Source organism: Marmota flaviventris, chromosome 10 (assembly GCF_047511675.1).
Source record: "Marmota flaviventris isolate mMarFla1 chromosome 10, mMarFla1.hap1, whole genome shotgun sequence".
Lineage (NCBI taxonomy): Eukaryota > Metazoa > Chordata > Mammalia > Rodentia > Sciuridae > Marmota > Marmota flaviventris.
The window spans coordinates 8253767-8269987 of record NC_092507.1 but is presented as its reverse complement, the minus strand read 5'-3'; the positions used below and the strand labels follow the sequence as shown (position 1 = coordinate 8269987).

The window sequence follows — 16221 nt, the reverse complement described above, 5'->3', positions numbered from 1 at the left end:
CGGGCTCCCCTGCCTGGAGGAGGGGCGCGGCCCCGGGGACAGGGGTCAGGACGCCCCGAGGCCGCACCGAGGGCCCAGGGTGGGCGGAGGGGTAGTGCGCTCCGGGGAACTGACGGGCGCCCCGGGCCGGGGCCTCGGCGGGGCTCGCACATGAAGCCCAAGGCTCGGTGGAGGCGCGAAGTGACACCCGCGGTCGCGGGCGCGGGCGCCGGGCTGCGGGGACCCGGGAAGGGCGCCGGGAGGCGGGGGACGGACCCCGCGGGACACGGGCGCCGCGGGCCCGGGGGCTCAGCCTGCCCGGCCTGCGGCGCCTCGGGGCCTCGGGCGTGGGGTCCCGCCGGGCGGGAGCGGGCGCCGGGGTCCGGGCTGCGGCGCCGAGGGCCGGCGGCCGGAGTCCTCACCCCGCGAGGCTGGCCCGGGCCCCGAGCGCTGTGCGGAGCCGGAGCGCCGGCCGCGGGTGGATGCCGGCCCGCGACCCTGGCCCTGCCCGCCGCCCGGCGCGGCCTCGCTCGGCCCCTACCTGTTTGTGTCCCGGCGCCCGCCCGGCCCGGCTCTGCGCGGCGCTTCCTCTCCGCGACTCCTCAATGGCGCAGGCCAGCAGCGCTCGACCCGACCAATCGAGCGGCGACGCGCCGGCGCCTGGCCAGCCGAGCGCCGAGCCATCGAGGAGGCGCCCCCTGGCGCTGGCGGCTGCTCCTGCAGGGCTGCGGGCTCCTGCGGGCTCCTGCGGGCTCGCAGTGCTTTGCTGGGGCTGACGCTGAACAGCCCCGCCGGCCCCGTTTTACAGGCGCGGAAATTGAGTTCCGGGAAAGGCAGGGCCCGGAATGACTCTGCTTCCGACAGTATTGGAACCCTTCAACAGCGCCGTGCATACACAGGAAAGGGACCAACGACCTTTCATCTGGCCCATGCAATGGGATCTCCACTCAGCAGCTACAGGGGTCTATAATTCAGCCCACGCCTACTTAAAAACTTCTCGGTTATACTTCATTAAAACCCACCTCCTCACCGGATAACGCCAAGATTCTGCTGGATTTGGTCTCTCTTCCTATTTGGGCCGCTTTTTCCCTGGCCCATTCTAACCCAGCAGGTTTCATTTCCTATCGTAACTTGACCGAGTTTCCTCATCTTACCCTGTTGGTGTTTTCTTCGTAGAACCTAATGCTACCTGAGATTATTTCATGTATTTGTTCATATATATGTTATGTTCCTCCACCCTGAGAGTTCCTCGAAAGCAGAGGTTTCATCTTTTTTCAAAAACATTTATCCAGGGCTGGGGTTGTGGCTCAGTGGCAGAGCACTTGCCTTGCATGTGTGAGGCACTGGGTTCGTTCCCTAGCACCACATAAAAATAAATAATCAAAATAAAGATACTGTGTCTATTAAAAAAAAAAAAGTTTATCCAACACCTAGATACTGATTGCCTAGCACAGAAAAGCATCAATCAATGTATTATGAATGAACGAAGGAACACTTCACTCTTGCACAATCACAAGAAGAGCAAGAGAGACGCTTGGGCTCATATAAAGTCAGAAGATGCAGGGCACAGGATGGCAAGACTGCAATAATGTGCTCACCATAATAATTATCCACCCGTGGGTAATCCTAAGCTAATGAGGGTGACTGGGCTGACCCGCCTCTAAACAAGGCGGGGGTTCCTAGGAGATGAGATCCATTAATGTCAAGTAAAACCTCAGACTCCATTGGCAGAAGTCAGCTCTCTTCAGAGCTGAAGAACCTCAAAATCCTGACAGCAGCGCAGACACAGGGTTGTACCTGGGAAGCAAGCCAGGGAGCTGTTGGTGTAGTTCATTGGTAAAGTGCTTGCCTAACATGTGTGATGCCCTGGGTTTGATTCCCAGCTCTCAAAAAAAAAAAAAAAAAAAACAGGCGTGGCCAGGCAAGATGTTGCCTGTCTGTAGTCCCAGCTACTCAGCTATTTGGGAGGCTGAGGGAGGAAGATCATTTGAGCCCAAGCATTCAAAGCTAGCCTGGGCAACATAGCCAGACCCCATCTCAAAAGAAAGCAGTAATAGAACAATTCGGTATCTTGATTGTTTTGGTCACAGTTGTCACAATTCATTTAAGTGTGTACTTAAAATTGGTAAATCGTGTTTTATGAAGATTATTTCTCAATGAAGATAATGCTTTTAAAAGGTAATTTTTTTTTAAATCCTTGCCTTTAGGGAGCTTACATATCAGCAGAGCAGGAGAGAATCAATGTAAAATACAGATAAACCAGAAGATAGACTCTTCAGAGAAAATAATCCTGGGTCCAAGGACAAAAGTACAATAGAAAGATCTGTTTCAAGAACTTAACTGGCTTTATTTTCAATTCTAGAATAGGGCAACACTTCATTCCATAGAATAGAGTAAGTGTTCTGAAAAGCAGAACGGAAGAGGTTGGTTTTTATTGACAGAAGCAAGCTGAAAAGGCAGAAAACAAAGAACAAAATGTAGATTGGTCATTTCAAAGTTATTTTGTAAGAGGGAGACAGAAAAAAAGGGAAATAACCAGTTGGTTAACCTCAGATCATCTCAGATGATTTTTGTAAGGATTAAAGCATATAACAATTACAGTAGAGGAAAATTCATTGTCATAAGGATTGGCCTGTTTAGGAAACTTGACTTTTCTCTCATTTTCCAGCTTTCTTGGGTTTGGTCATGTAGAACTTCAGCCTGGGTGACTCTATTTTCATTTTTAATCTGGTCTGTTGGGACCCAGTGTGGGAGCCTTGTCCAAAGCAATGACCTCTTGGGTTTCTTTCTTTCTTTCTTTTATTTATTTATTTTTAGAGCTGGAGCCATAGTTTCAGCTTGGGTCTTTTATTTATTTATTTTCATGTTGTTGAGGATTGAACTCAGGACCTTGCACATGCTAGAGAAGCATTTGACCACTGAGCCACATCCCCTGTAATTTTTATCTTAAAGCCATGAAGCAAGACAGGAAGGAGTATACAATTTTATTTTATTTTTTGCAGTGCTGAGGATTGAACCAGGGCCTTACAGAGGCAAAACAAGTCCTCTACACTGAGCCTCATTCCCAGCCCCAGGTTGTACAATCTTTGGTGTGTGGCCATTGAAGCCCTCATTGTTCAGAAGGGGAATCTGAGGACCAAGGTCATCCAGAAAGACCATGGGCAATCTAGGCCTCTTCTGAAAGCATGGCGCTCACTAACAGGACCTCAGAGCTTCCTGCATCGGGCTGTTATCCTGAGCAGTGACTTGAGATGTTAAAGCAAAAGTTTAAGCTGTTCTGGGGGATCCAGGTCTTGTCTGTAGCTAAGGGGACAGCAGCTTCTGTTATATTTGTTTGTTTGGGGTTTTGTTTTGTTTCGTTTGACAGAGCTGGCAGTGGAACCTAGGGCCTCATTCAGGTTAAGGCAAGCTCTTTACCTCTGACCTACATCCTCAGTCTCAGTGTTTCAGTATGTGTTCACAGTATAAATAATTAAATCAGGCAATGAGCATTTTAAATCCATCACCTCACACACCTAACATTTTTTGTCTGGATGGCAGAGAATTTGTGAGTGGGCCACATCAAGTCGGGAGATGGAGCTGGGAATGAAACCCCGGGAACAGCTGGAAGTTCATCCCTGTCAATCTGGGGCACGTTCACCAGGGGTCTGACCAGATGGGTTAGGGTGCAGCCATGCCACTGCCTTAGGTGCCCTTCCTGTGGATTTCAGGTGGATTTCAGGTGATGGGGTTGTGACATTCTGTGGTCTGTGTGCCTGATAAGCCTGTGGGCCCAGATTCTCTGATATGGGTTTGATAGGAGTTTGACATGCCTGTGCATGCATGTGCCTCTGATTTAATTTGGTAAGCGACAATTTTTATGGACATAATTATCAGTTTTTTGCTATGCAACAGGGATTATTCTTCTCCATAAGTGCTGTAGGTCCAACATCTGTTACCCAGACAAGTTACCTAGTTATCCAGACAAGTTATCCAGTCATCCTGCCTTAGCACTTGCCTTCAAAATGGAGTCACTTGAGGCAACTTGCTGCTTTATAAAGTGGAGAGACTCGAGGCTGGCACAGTCTGAGAGCTGCTCTTCTGTACAGCATGGAGCAACTCAGAGCAGGGCACAGGCTGTGTTCTGCAAGGGTTGAAACCAACACACACACACACACACACCCCTACCCCATGGCCGAGATGAATCACCACCACATGGCCACTGATTTAGTCAATTGTGCCTAGGTTACAAAATCTCCATAAAAAAACTCTAAAGGTTCAGAGAGCTTCCAGGAAGTGGGGGGTGGCCTCCCCTGAGAGGGCACATATACACCTCTTCCATCCTTGAAGCGTCTCCCAAGTACTGTGAGTCATTAGAGAAAATTATCAAACCCCAGGCATGGGTCGTGAGAACCTGGATTTAAAGCCAGTGAAGGGGAAGAAGGCAGTGGGAGCCTGGGTGCAGGGAGGGGGCATGATCCCCTTCCTTTCCCATCATAAAGGGTCATGGCGGACACCCCTATAATGAAAGATAGGTCAACAAGAGAAGAGCATGGCTTAATTGGTCGTGGTTTTATGTGATATGGGAGCCTTCAGAGGAAGACCCAGGGCGAACTTTCCATTTTTATGCTTAGATTGTAGGCAGAAGAAAAGGGCCTGATGCTCCCCAAGATATGCTTTTTAATTGTCTTCTAATTTGACAGCTGCTGCCGCCGCGGTGCCTTGCGGCTGGCCATGATGGCCTCAGACGCCCGCGACTGCTCCAGGACGCTTGGCCGCAGCAAGCCAGAGGTGCATCCCAGACAACCCCAACTCTCTGCAGCCACTTCAGCTGTCCCCGCTCTGGCCCAGAGGAGTCCCTAGTGACTGAACAGGGAGTCTGTAGTTAGCTGGCGGCCACCGGGCACCTGTGTGCTCTTACCTTTCGGTGTAGCTGGCACCCTTCTTATTTGTCACGTTGGTGTGTGCGCCGCTTCCCCTTGAGCTGCAGCATGAGTCCTAATAAAGCCTCTGTGGGGTGGTTTTAATTTGCCTATTTGTGATTTTTTTTTTTTTTTGAGGAGATTAGGATACTCAGAATCAAATCCAGAGCTTCATGCATGCAAGGCAAGCATTCTACCACTGAGCTATAACCCCAGTCCTTACTTTCTTTTCTTTTTTTTTTTTTTAAGACAATGTTTTGCAAGATGCCCCTGCTGGCCTTGAACTTGCAATCTACCTTCCTCAGCCTCCAAATAACTGGGATGACAGGTGCATGCCACCACACCCAGCCCCTATTCATGATTCCTTCCCCTGCCCCTTTTTGGTACCAGGATTGAACCCAGGAGCGCTAAACCAGTGAACCAAATCCCAGCCCTTTTTATCTTTTTATTTTGAGATAGGGCCTCACCAAGTTGCTGAGGCTGGCTTTGAACTTGTGATCCTCCTGCCTCAACCTCCCGAGCTGCTGGGATCACAGGCGTGCACCACCATGCCCGGCTCCTATTCATGAGTTCTATCTCAAGTAGAGCAGGACAACACTAAGAGGTGTTGACACTAAAGCCTGTTAGGATGTCTAGCAGCTGGAGAACAGCAAAGAGCAATGGCGAGCTGCTAGCTTCACCTTCTAGAAGTTCTAGTGTGGGTAGCTGTGACTCTGGCTGCTAGGAGAGAAGCAAGGAGAGCTGCTATCTCTAGAAGCTGAGAGCTGCTGGCTCTCAAAGCTCAGAGCTGCCAACACTAAGGGAGCGACATGTTGCCTTTTCATGATTTCTATCCAAATTGAGCCAAAGAATCTTCAATTAGTAATAGCTTGATGAACATGGACAGCTGCATAGAGCCGTCATTATACAAGAAAGGTCTGATATAATGTAATAGATGAGGGGAGAGACCCAGCAAGGCCTGTCTGTGCAGCATTACTTCTTTCCAGGTAAAGGGAAGGATACTTTAGTGATCTAGTACCAGACAAGTAAGTCAGAGGATTTCTTTATGGCTGAACATGACACAGAAGGCAGGCAAGGTGAGGGCCGTGTTTTTTAGTAGTTATGGGTGGTTTGGGGGAAAAGGGGTTCATGGTCTACAACCTACCTTGGGGAAGAGGAATTCTATTCTATGGCTTAACCTGGGGGACAGACAGGAGGGCAGATGAGGGAAACGTTACCTCTGAGGCCTTCACTTTGGGGTGTCATTTTCTGAGACCAACACCAGTCAGTCAGAAGAATAGGGGCCTTGAATTTGTGACTGGTGTCTGAAGCAGGGGCAGTCTTGTGGGGCTGGGCCTTGAACCTGTGGCTTGTGACCATTACAGACAGCATCAGAATTGAATCAAATCATAGGACACCCAGTTTGTGTTTGGAGGACTGAAGAATTGCTTAGTAGGGAGAATCCACAATTTGTGTCAGATGTGTTGTGTAAGAGAATCATGTTTTGTTTTTTATTAGCTGCGGACCCAACAAACGAGAGGCTGCAGGAATTGGAAGAGTTGGGGGTCACTTTTTTTTTCTGTTTGGTTTGGTTTGGTTTGGTGCTGGGAATTGAACCCAGGGGTACTTTATCACTGAGCTACATCCCCAGCCCTCTCTGTTTTTCATTTAGATATGGGGTCTCACTAAGTGGCCCAGCCTGGCCTCACATTTGCAATCCTCCTGCCTCAACCTCCTGAGTCACTGGGATTACAGGTGTGCACCCCCACACCTGGCAGAGGGTTGCTCCTTAATTACCACCCATGTGGACATGTTGGCCCCAGAGCACCAAGTTTTCTGAGACAGGCAGAGTTGAGGGCCCCTGCTCAGTGCACCTGCATCAGCCCTTCCCCACCTAACCTGGAACCATCTGAACCAGAGGGGTGCAGACAACCAAAGCATCTGCAGAAAACTTTCTTTTGGCCCCACAATGCTTTTAAATAATTTGAATCATCTACACTTTTTTTTTTTTTTTTTTTTTGGTACCAGGGATTGAACTCAGGGACACTCAACCACTGAGCCCCATCCCCAGCCCTATTTTGTATTTTATTTAGAGTCAGGGTCTCACTGAGTTGCCTTGCCATTGCTGAGGCTGGCTTTGAACTCTTGATCCTCCTGTCTCAGCCTCATTCATCTACACATTTAAGAAGATGAAGATGACAAGTGAAAAATCTGTGGGGGAGGGGACTTCTCTAGAACAACTGAATATCTGGCCCCTGGGGACACTGCATGCTTCCTGGGCCTGAGTTCATTCATTCATTCATTCCCCATACAGTAAGCACCTACTAGGTACCTGGCACTGTTCAAGCACCCTGGGGGCTACATCACTGAGCAAAATAGACAGAGCTCTCCCCTACAGGAATTTGTGTTCTAGCAGGAAGTGCAGAGGATAAGCAATAACTGTACCAGATTACACAACCTATACAGCATTTGAGAAGGAGATAATTACTACAAGAAGCCCCACGGGGGTGAAGGGAGGTAGAAATCCCAGGGGTAAGGGAGATACAGTCTTAATTATGAATTTATTTAATGAGATCTTGAAGGTTTTTAACCCTCCAGAGCAGTGCCATTCGACAGAAATTGAATGTAAGCCAGGAATGGTGGTACACGCTTATAATCCTAGTGGCTGGGGAGGCTGAGGCAGGAGGATCGTGAGTTCAAAGCCAGCCTCAGCAAAAATGAAGTGCTAAGCAACTCAATGAGACCTTGTCTCTAAATAAAATACAAAAAAAAAAAAACAGGGCTGCGGATGTGGCTCAGTGCCAGAGTACCCCTGAGTTCAATCCCTGGTACCCCCCCACCAAAAAAAAAATACAAGCCACAAATATAACCTAAAATTTCTAGTGGGCCAAGTCAAAGAGAGAAAAGAAACAGGTGAAATTAATATTAATATGTTTATTTAACTAATATATCCAACATATTATCATTTTAACATGTAATCAGTATAAAAATACTAGTGAGGGGTGGAAATGTAGTTCAGAGATCCTGACCAAAAAAAGTACAAAAAATGACTACTGAAAATATATATTGTACATATGCACACATCCATTCATCCATGCACAGTACCAAGTCTTCCACCTCTGGTATTTTGCATTGAGATATAGTTCACATATCTGCATTTGCACTAGCCATGTCTCAAATGCTCAACAGTCACCTGTGCCTGGTGGCTACTGTATTGGGAAGCCCAGGTCCAGAGCCTCTTGTGGAAGTGCACACAGCTCATGGGGGGAAAAAATAAATGAATGAATGAATAATAATAACGACTACACAGCTCAGCCCTTCCCATTACAGATGGAGATTCTGAGCTCCCAGTGTTTGGGCTGCTGCTCGGGCTGCTGGGTTCTGAATATGGAACACAAGGCCAGGCAGAGAAGTCCCCGGAGCAAGGCTTCTCCTTGGTTGGCTATGCTATGAAATTCTTTTTTTTTTTTTTGGTGGGGGAGTATTGGGGATTGAACTCAGGGACACTCTGTCACTGAGCCATATCTCCAGCCCTATTTTGTATTTTATTTAGAGACAGGGTCTCACTGAGTTGTTAACTGCCAATGCTGAGGCTGGCTTTGAACCTGCAATTCTCCTGTCTCAGCCTCCCCAGCCGCGGGGATTACAGGTGTGCGCCACCACGCCCAGCTATGCTATGAAATTCTAAGGAGCGGGTTATTGGCAGCTTCCAACAGTCTACAGCCTGTCCACCCCACTCCTTAGATAAGTATCAAACCCGACCAGCCAGCCCTGCCTCCGTGTCCTCCTCTGCACAGCAGGGACGATCTGGCAGAGCAGTTACTGAGATGAAGTCACGCAGCTGTTTCCCAACTCCTAGATCTGGCAATGCCAGGTACTTCCCACGCCCCGGCTTGGCCCTGGGCCCCTCCAATCACACTGAAAATGAAACCCGACATCCTTTCTGGGCTTCCGACCCCAGATCTTTCCCAACCAATGAGCCAAGAGATGTTCCCATCCCCTCCACCAAGGCCTCTGCTCAAACGCCAGCATTTCAGAGACGCCCTCCTCGCTTCCCTTGCAGAACAGCAGCACCTCTTCCTGTGCTTTCTATTTCCATTTCTCGGCCCCTGGCGTAGCCCCTCCAGCTGCACACCAACAGGGCCCCTGCCCCCTCTCTGTTGTCTCCCCAGCAGCTACACGTAAGGAAAAGGCAACGAAGGGTTAGTAGTGCCAGGCACTATTCTGAGCGTTTTGCAGGTAGGAATTCAGGTCACCTCCCTCTCAGAGGAGGCATTACCTTAATCCCATTTTACGGATGAGGAGAGTGAGGCAAAGAGAAGTTTGTTCACTTACCTGAGGTCACACAGACAGGAAGTGGTATAGCAAGGACTCTTTCTTGGGCAGGGCCACCCTCTGCTACTAAGCTACATCCCCAGTCCCTTTTTCAATTATATTTGAGACAGGATTTCACTAAGTTTCCCAGTTGACCTCAAATGTACAATCTTCCCTCCTCAGCCTGCTGAGCAGATGGGATTACAGGTGTGCACCACCACGCCAGCTGTGGACCCACGAGTTTTGACCTCTGGGATAACCCATCTGGGTGCCCCATGATAATGATGAATGAATGAAAACTCAAGGGAAAGGAATCAAAAAGACCTTCCCTCCCCATCCAAGCTGGTCCCCGCTTGGCCATTCCACTCGTGCTCTCCTGATGGAAGGAAAGAAATAAACAGGAGGGACACACCTGACCCAAGTTGACTGCTTACCCCATTAGGCAGGTGGCTGCCTCAGTTGCTCCAAATGTTCCCTCTCACAGCAAATCATCCAGTGCTTCACCTGTCTCCCCAGTAGCTAGTGAACCCTGGGAAGCAGCAAGCCCAGGATCAGGTCACAGCCAGGTGCCTCTGACCCAGCACCTAGCAGATATGCCCAATGCCTATTGGAGGAAGGAGCCAAAGAAGGAAGGGGCAGCTGGCCCCCTCTTCAGCCTTGTGTCAGCCACTGCCCAGGGGCTTGTTCAGTTTTTGTTGTTGTTTGGTACCAGGATGGAACCCAGAGGTACTTAACCACTGAGCCACCCCCAGCCCTTCATATGTGTATGTGTATATATATATATATATATATATATATATATATATATATATACATACATATATATATATATGTACACATACATATATATATATATATTTAGACAGGGTCCCACTAAGTTGCTGAGACTGGCTTTGAACTTGCGATCTGCCAGGGAAGCTCCTCCCGCCCTCCTTCAGGCCTCTGTTCCTGCCCCTTCCCCGCCTTCCCCATCCCAAAAGGGAACCCCTGTCTCTCTGTCTCCCGCATCTAACTCCATTTTCTCGTCACTGTCTGTTCCATTTCTTCCCACCCGCCACCTAAGCTCCTTTGTAGCTGCTGGGTCCAGCGCCTGGAGCACAGCAGGGAATCAGAGCACAGGGAAGGCTCAGCCTCTCCAAGGGCAGGACTTGGCAGGATGTGTCTATGGTGTTTGAAGCCACGAGGCTGAGCGAGATCCATCCACAAGCCAGGGAGGTGGGCAGGGGGAAGAGGCACAGGTCCAGCCGTGGACAAGGTGAGAAGGAGCTGGCGAGAGAGGCCCTGAGATGCAGCAGAACCTGGGGCATGGGGGCTCCCAAAGAGTTCCAAGGTCACTGAGATGAGGACTGAGGTCATTATAACTGGATGGGGTTGGAGGAGGTCCTCAGAGGGTAAATGGGGACCTCACTCAGCCCTGGTGGGTTCTTCACTTAAACTGGAATTATTCAAAAGAGGCACCGTGAACATTTATTCAGGAGAAGCAAGCAGAGGAGCAGAATCCGCTCTCAATAGAGAGAGTGAACTGTGCTTTGGGAGTCTCAGGCTTCTTTTTGGTACTGGGGATTGAACCCAGGGGTGCTCTTAATACTGAGCTATATTGCCAGTGCTTTTTAAATCTTATTTATTTATTTATGTTTTGTGCTGGGATTAAACCCAGGGGTGCTTTATTGCTGAACTACATCTCCAGCAATTTTATTTCTTAATAAGTTGCCTAGGGCCTCACTAAGTTGCTGAGGCTGGGCTCGAATTTGCAATTCTCCTGCCTCAGTCTCTGGAATCACTGGGATTACAGGTGTGCACTACCATGCTCAGCTTTTGTTTTTTATTTTGAGACAGGGTCTCACTAGGGCTGGCCTCAAACTTGTGATCCTGCCTCAGCCTCCTGGGCTGCTGGGATTACAGGCATGCACCACCTGCCAGGCCTCTGGATTCTATTAAAGGAAACTTGGTAAATGGTGAGCTTGTGAAGCATATGGGGGCGGTGGAGCAGCGTCAGCCTAATGAGCTTGATTCCTTTGATCATGGAGCAGAGCGCAGCACACAGGGGTCTGGCTCTTCTCAGAATCTTCCAGTTGACTTTATCTAGTGCTTGGCCTATACCCACATCAGGGGTCTGTAGCAATATCTATCTTTAGGCTTTATTAATTAATCTAAAAATACATTCTGTAAGCAAGTAAGGTAAATAGGCTCTAGTTAACTGGCTTTACAGTACACTCAGATTTATGGCAACTTCTAAGAATTTGGGCCTGGAGGAAAACAGGTCTAGGGGTGAAGGTCAGGGTGCTCACGGAGTTTCATATTTAAACTCACCATCCCACTGTCCTTCCCTGCTGGTCTCCTTCTCCCTCTCCTTCTCTCTTCCATCCTCCTCTCCACCCCTGCATTCAGCATGTGGAGGTCAGCAGAGCCCCAAACATCAGGAGTCTTGGTGGAGGTGCCGGCACAAGAGAATGCAGGAGAAGATGCAGTGGAGAGAGTGAACAGGTGCGGGCAGTTTCTGGGTGTTTCTTCGGAACAGCAGCTAAGTATCTGACGGTACTCAGAGGGAGCATGGCGCGCGGAGGGATTTTGTTGTCGATGTTCATAGTGGAGAATTACCCACCTGAACACTTACCGTCTTAACCGTTTTAAGTCGAGCAGTCCCACGGCGTGAGGTGAGTTCACGCTCTTTGCAACCATCAGCACCGCCGTCTGGGAACTTCTTGCTGTGCAAAGCGGCAACCCCGCACCCCACACCATGATAACGCCCCGTTGCCTCCTTCCCCAGCCCCCGGCCCCTACGGCTCCGTTGTCTGTACATAGATTTCAGAAAATCTACGCACGTGGCATGTAAGTGGATTCACATGGTGTCGTGGCTGGGTCATGTATAGTGTCCCCAACGCGTACCCACCGTAGCATTTGTCAGAATTCCCTCCCTTTTTAAGGTTGGTACCGCCCCACTGTACGGATAGACCACCTTGTGTCCATCTACTCATCCACCGTCGGCCACCTGGGTTGTTCCACCTTTTGTGAGGGACGCTGCAGCTCCGTGGGGTACAGATTCCTGTTTGAGGCTATTTTCGATTCTTCTGGGCACGTACCAGAATTGGGGCTGCTGGCTCCTCTGGTAATTCCATGCTTACTTTTTAAGGACCTGCCACCAGGTGTTCCGTTCCTGCTGTGCCCTTGTACACGCTGACGACAGTGCACAGGGTTCCAATTTTTCCACAGTTTTTACCAACACTTGTTATTTCGGGTTTCTTGGTGGCAGCCTTTGTCACCTGTGAGAGGTAGTAGGCTTTTTCTTTTCTTAATGGGACAGAAAGGTTGTCGTGCAGGCAGGGCAGACCCAGGGCAAGGGAGGTTGTCACTAAAAGAGAGGGGACGAGCCACTGAATCAGGAGAGGTGCTAGGCGCCTGAGCCTGTGGCCATTGTCACAGGGATGCAGGCACAGGTTCAGGTGGGAGGGCGGGTGCAGGTGGGAGGGCAGGTGCAGGGTGGGCACAGGCAGCCAGGTAACCGTCTGAAGGTAAGGGTGAACGTGTAGAACAGTCTCTCCAGGAGCGTGGGAGAGTGGGGTGGGGGACAGGCTGGATAATGAGTGGCCCCTGCAGAGACATCGGAATTCACAGAAGCCAGTGACGACGTTACCTTTTGGGATCCTGAGAGAGGAGAGGATCCTGGATTCCCTGGGTAGGACCCATGTAATCCCAGGTGTCTGTAACTGGGAGGCAGAGGGCCGCCGATGGCAGAGAACTCTACACTGTTACCTTTGAAAACGGAGGAAGGGCCAAAGCCACAGAAGGCAGGTGCCTCTGGGCGCTGAAGGCAAGGATGTCCCCTAGAGCCTCCAGAGCCCAGCAGTCCTGGTGACACCTCCACTTTCGACTCCTGACCTTCCCCAGCACCACTGAGTGAGGGAGTCCGTGCTGCGCTGAGCACTTCGATGTCTGTGGTGCCCCAGCAGCCACAAGGAACAGACCACAGGGGTGGGGCTGGGGCAGGCTATTACTCAGGGCGTCACCAAGGAGAGTTTAATCATCATGAAATTAAAGCCAACATCGCTGATCTTTTTTTTTTTCTTTTTGGTACCAGGGATTGAACCCAGGGCTGCTTAACCACTGAGCCACATCGCCAGACCTTTTTATGTTTTATTTTGAGACAGTATCTTGCTAAGTCTCTGAGGCCTTGCTAAGTTGCTGAGGCTGGCTTTGAACCTGTGATCCTCCTGCCTCAGCCTCCCGGGCTGCTGGAACTACAGGTGTGCACCACCATGCTCTCAGGCTGAGTGTTTTCATCCTGCCTCCTGGAGGAGCACTGGCTAGGTGTGGCCCGTGTAGACGGCTGCATTTACCCAGAGTGTGACCAAGCCAGACCGCTGCAGGGGTTGCGGGTACATGCAAGGGAGAACGTCAAATGGCCAGGAGGGCATTTCTCTCAGACAAGACTGGAGCCTGTGAGGGATGGTGGAGTCACTGGTTGCAGGTGCCAGGGGAGCAGGGACACGGGAGATGGCTGGAACTGGTTGCTTCAGTTGAGATTATGGTCTGCTTATCAGTAATGCCAAGGTCTAGGGCACGGATCTGCAGACTTCATCCCATGGGCCAAATCCACCTGCTGCCCATCTGTCTGGTTTTTCTAGAACACAGCCAGGCCCCTTCTTTCGTGTCTATGCACAGCCATTCCCACACAACAGCAGAGTTGAGCCGATGTGATTTAAAAAACTCTAAGACCCATGGAGTCTCAAATATTTCCTCCCTGGCTCTTCCCATAACTGTGCTGTGTCCAGTTCTAGGACATGAATGGTTAAGGGGGTGGAGGACAGAGCCCCAGGCAAGACGGCAGGGCTGGGAACAGAGAGGCAGGGCGTTCTGTGTTTCCCACACTTTTTTTTTTTTTTTGGTACCAGGGATTGAACCCAGGGGTGCTTACCCACAAAGCCACATCCCCAGCCCTTTTTTGTATTTTACTTAGAGACAAGGTCCCTCAATCATCTCCTGAGGCTGGCCTTGAACTTGCCACCCTCCTGCCTCAGCCTCCCCAGTTGCTGGGATCACAGGCGTGCGCCACTGCACTGGGCTCCCACACATCTTGAGATCACCCAGCACGAAGGTGGCAGTGCTGAGGGCATGACCATGAGTCCCTGTGAAGGCAGGGACAGCTGAGGGCACTCAGGCCAGATCGCTCCACCAGGCCTTCAGGAGGGGGACATTGCCGTGCTTGTGTTCCCCATCAGCATGTCTAGGGACTGGGGCCTCTTCGCCTCCCCTGCCTGTGGCTTCTGAGGCTACTGCTGTCACTGTGGAGCTAGACACTGTCCCAGCTTTTGCGCATGTGCATTCCTCCACGAGCTGCCTTCCTGAGGGACTAAGGAAACCCAGAACAGCGGGATGGAAGGGAGGTGCTGCGGGCCTCCTTCCCAAAGTGAAATACTCCACCAACCGAGAGGACAAGCGTGATGACCTTGCAGGCTGCTGTGTGTCCCCTGGGCTGGTGTGATAAAGACAGACCAGGGAGAGACCATCTGAGCTGCGCCTCCCGGGAGGAGCCCTCCAGCCTCAGGAAGCGGCCATGCCTGCCCTGGTTTCTGGGGGGAGCTCACTGTCTCCCACCTCCCGTCCTGTCTTCAGCTTGCTGTGGCTCACATCTTCTCAGATGTCAGCACAGTGGCAACAGGTCCTCTCAGGACTGTGCTGAAGTAAGTCACTGGCTGAGGAAGTAAAATGGCCTGGCCTCGTCGAATGACATGGTGAGCACCCTGCGCCCCCAGAACCTCGAGCCCAGTAGGACGTCCCTATGGGCTTTCAAATCAGGGGGTTTTTTTGTTTTTTTTTTTTAACCCCTGGGGGAAGCAGCTCTGGTGCCAGTCTATCTAGATGTTTTGCAATCAGAGGGATGAAATGGTCTGAGCATCTCAAAAACAAGATAACTGATTGGCATACTTGGTATTTCCAGTTTATTTATTAATTTAATTTTTTGGCAATGCTGGGGATCAAACCCAGGGCCTCATGCATAGTGGGCAAGAGCCCTACTACGGAGCTATATCCCCAGCCTTGGTATTTCAGTTTTTAGTGCCAGCTTTTCAACACAGAATTCATGAGCTTTTTTTGCACCATCTCTGAACACTGATAAGGAACCAAGAGATTCCTAAGAATAATTTGGAGTCCATAAAGAGTAGCAAACTAGTCATCAAGCTGCTTGAGGTGAGTACACTGAGGGAAGGTCTAACTGGCAGAGGACCTGCATAAGGAGTCTAGTCCACGTTATGATGAGTAAGTAGGATGGGTTTCTAGACTCTAAAAATGCCATTACCAGCCTGTACTGCCTCCGGGAGGACCACTGCATGGAAAAACACTATTTAGTTAGTCAACCCTGCTGCAGAGCCAAGGCCAGACGCCCAAGGCATAAGGACACAGCGATCTGGGTACTTAGCCTTAATCTGTTACTCAGTCATGAGGATGATGATGTTATCTGTTAAAAGTTAAATTTTAAAAGACCCCCCAAATGAGGATACAAAGATAAACTTATTAAAAAAGAACTGCCTTTGCCTCTGTTCTCTTCCACACTTTGTTCTGGAACATTCCTGCTCTTCTCTCAGGAACAGCTCAGAAGTCAGCACTAGAACCCTTCCCCGACACCCTCCAAGACCCACTCTGTCCCAGAGCCCACGCTGACCTCAGCACCCAGGGATGGGCTTCATGTGTGGCTGCACAGAGTGGGGCCTCTGGTGGGCGGAGCCTCCATCCACTGACTGGGGGCAGCCTATGATGGACAGACCTGCAGAGACCCCACCGGCATCCCAAGAGCAGGCTGAGGGGGGCGGGATAAGAGAGCACGAGAGGCGGGCGTACACCTAAAGACCAGGGGGTCTGTCCAAGGCAGGAAGTTCTGTCTTGATGTTCGCATTCCAGAGGGTGCAGCCAGGCTCCTAGCAAGGGCAGCTGTAATAGGGTGACCTCTGGGGCCAGTCACAGCACAGCTGGGCACGACCCCATCTCTTGTCACATCGGTGGCAGGCCAGCAGGACCATGGACAAACCCAAACTCAGACCCCAGCCAGAGCCAGGAG

At 50.5% G+C, this 16221-nt stretch overlaps 1 protein-coding gene across 5 annotated transcripts in view; it reads right to left on the bottom strand.

Moving 5' to 3' along the window:
- Vps13d (vacuolar protein sorting 13 homolog D) overlaps window positions 1-609 on the bottom strand; it is a 242140-nt gene extending 241531 nt beyond the window's left edge. For all 5 annotated transcript variants that reach the window (XM_027947656.2, XM_027947657.2, XM_071617354.1 and 2 more), the window contains exon 1: window positions 521-609. The gene's annotated coding sequence lies outside the window, so the exon portion shown is untranslated. The remainder of the gene's footprint in view (window positions 1-520) is intronic.
- Between the last annotated feature and the right edge of the window lie 15612 nt (window positions 610-16221).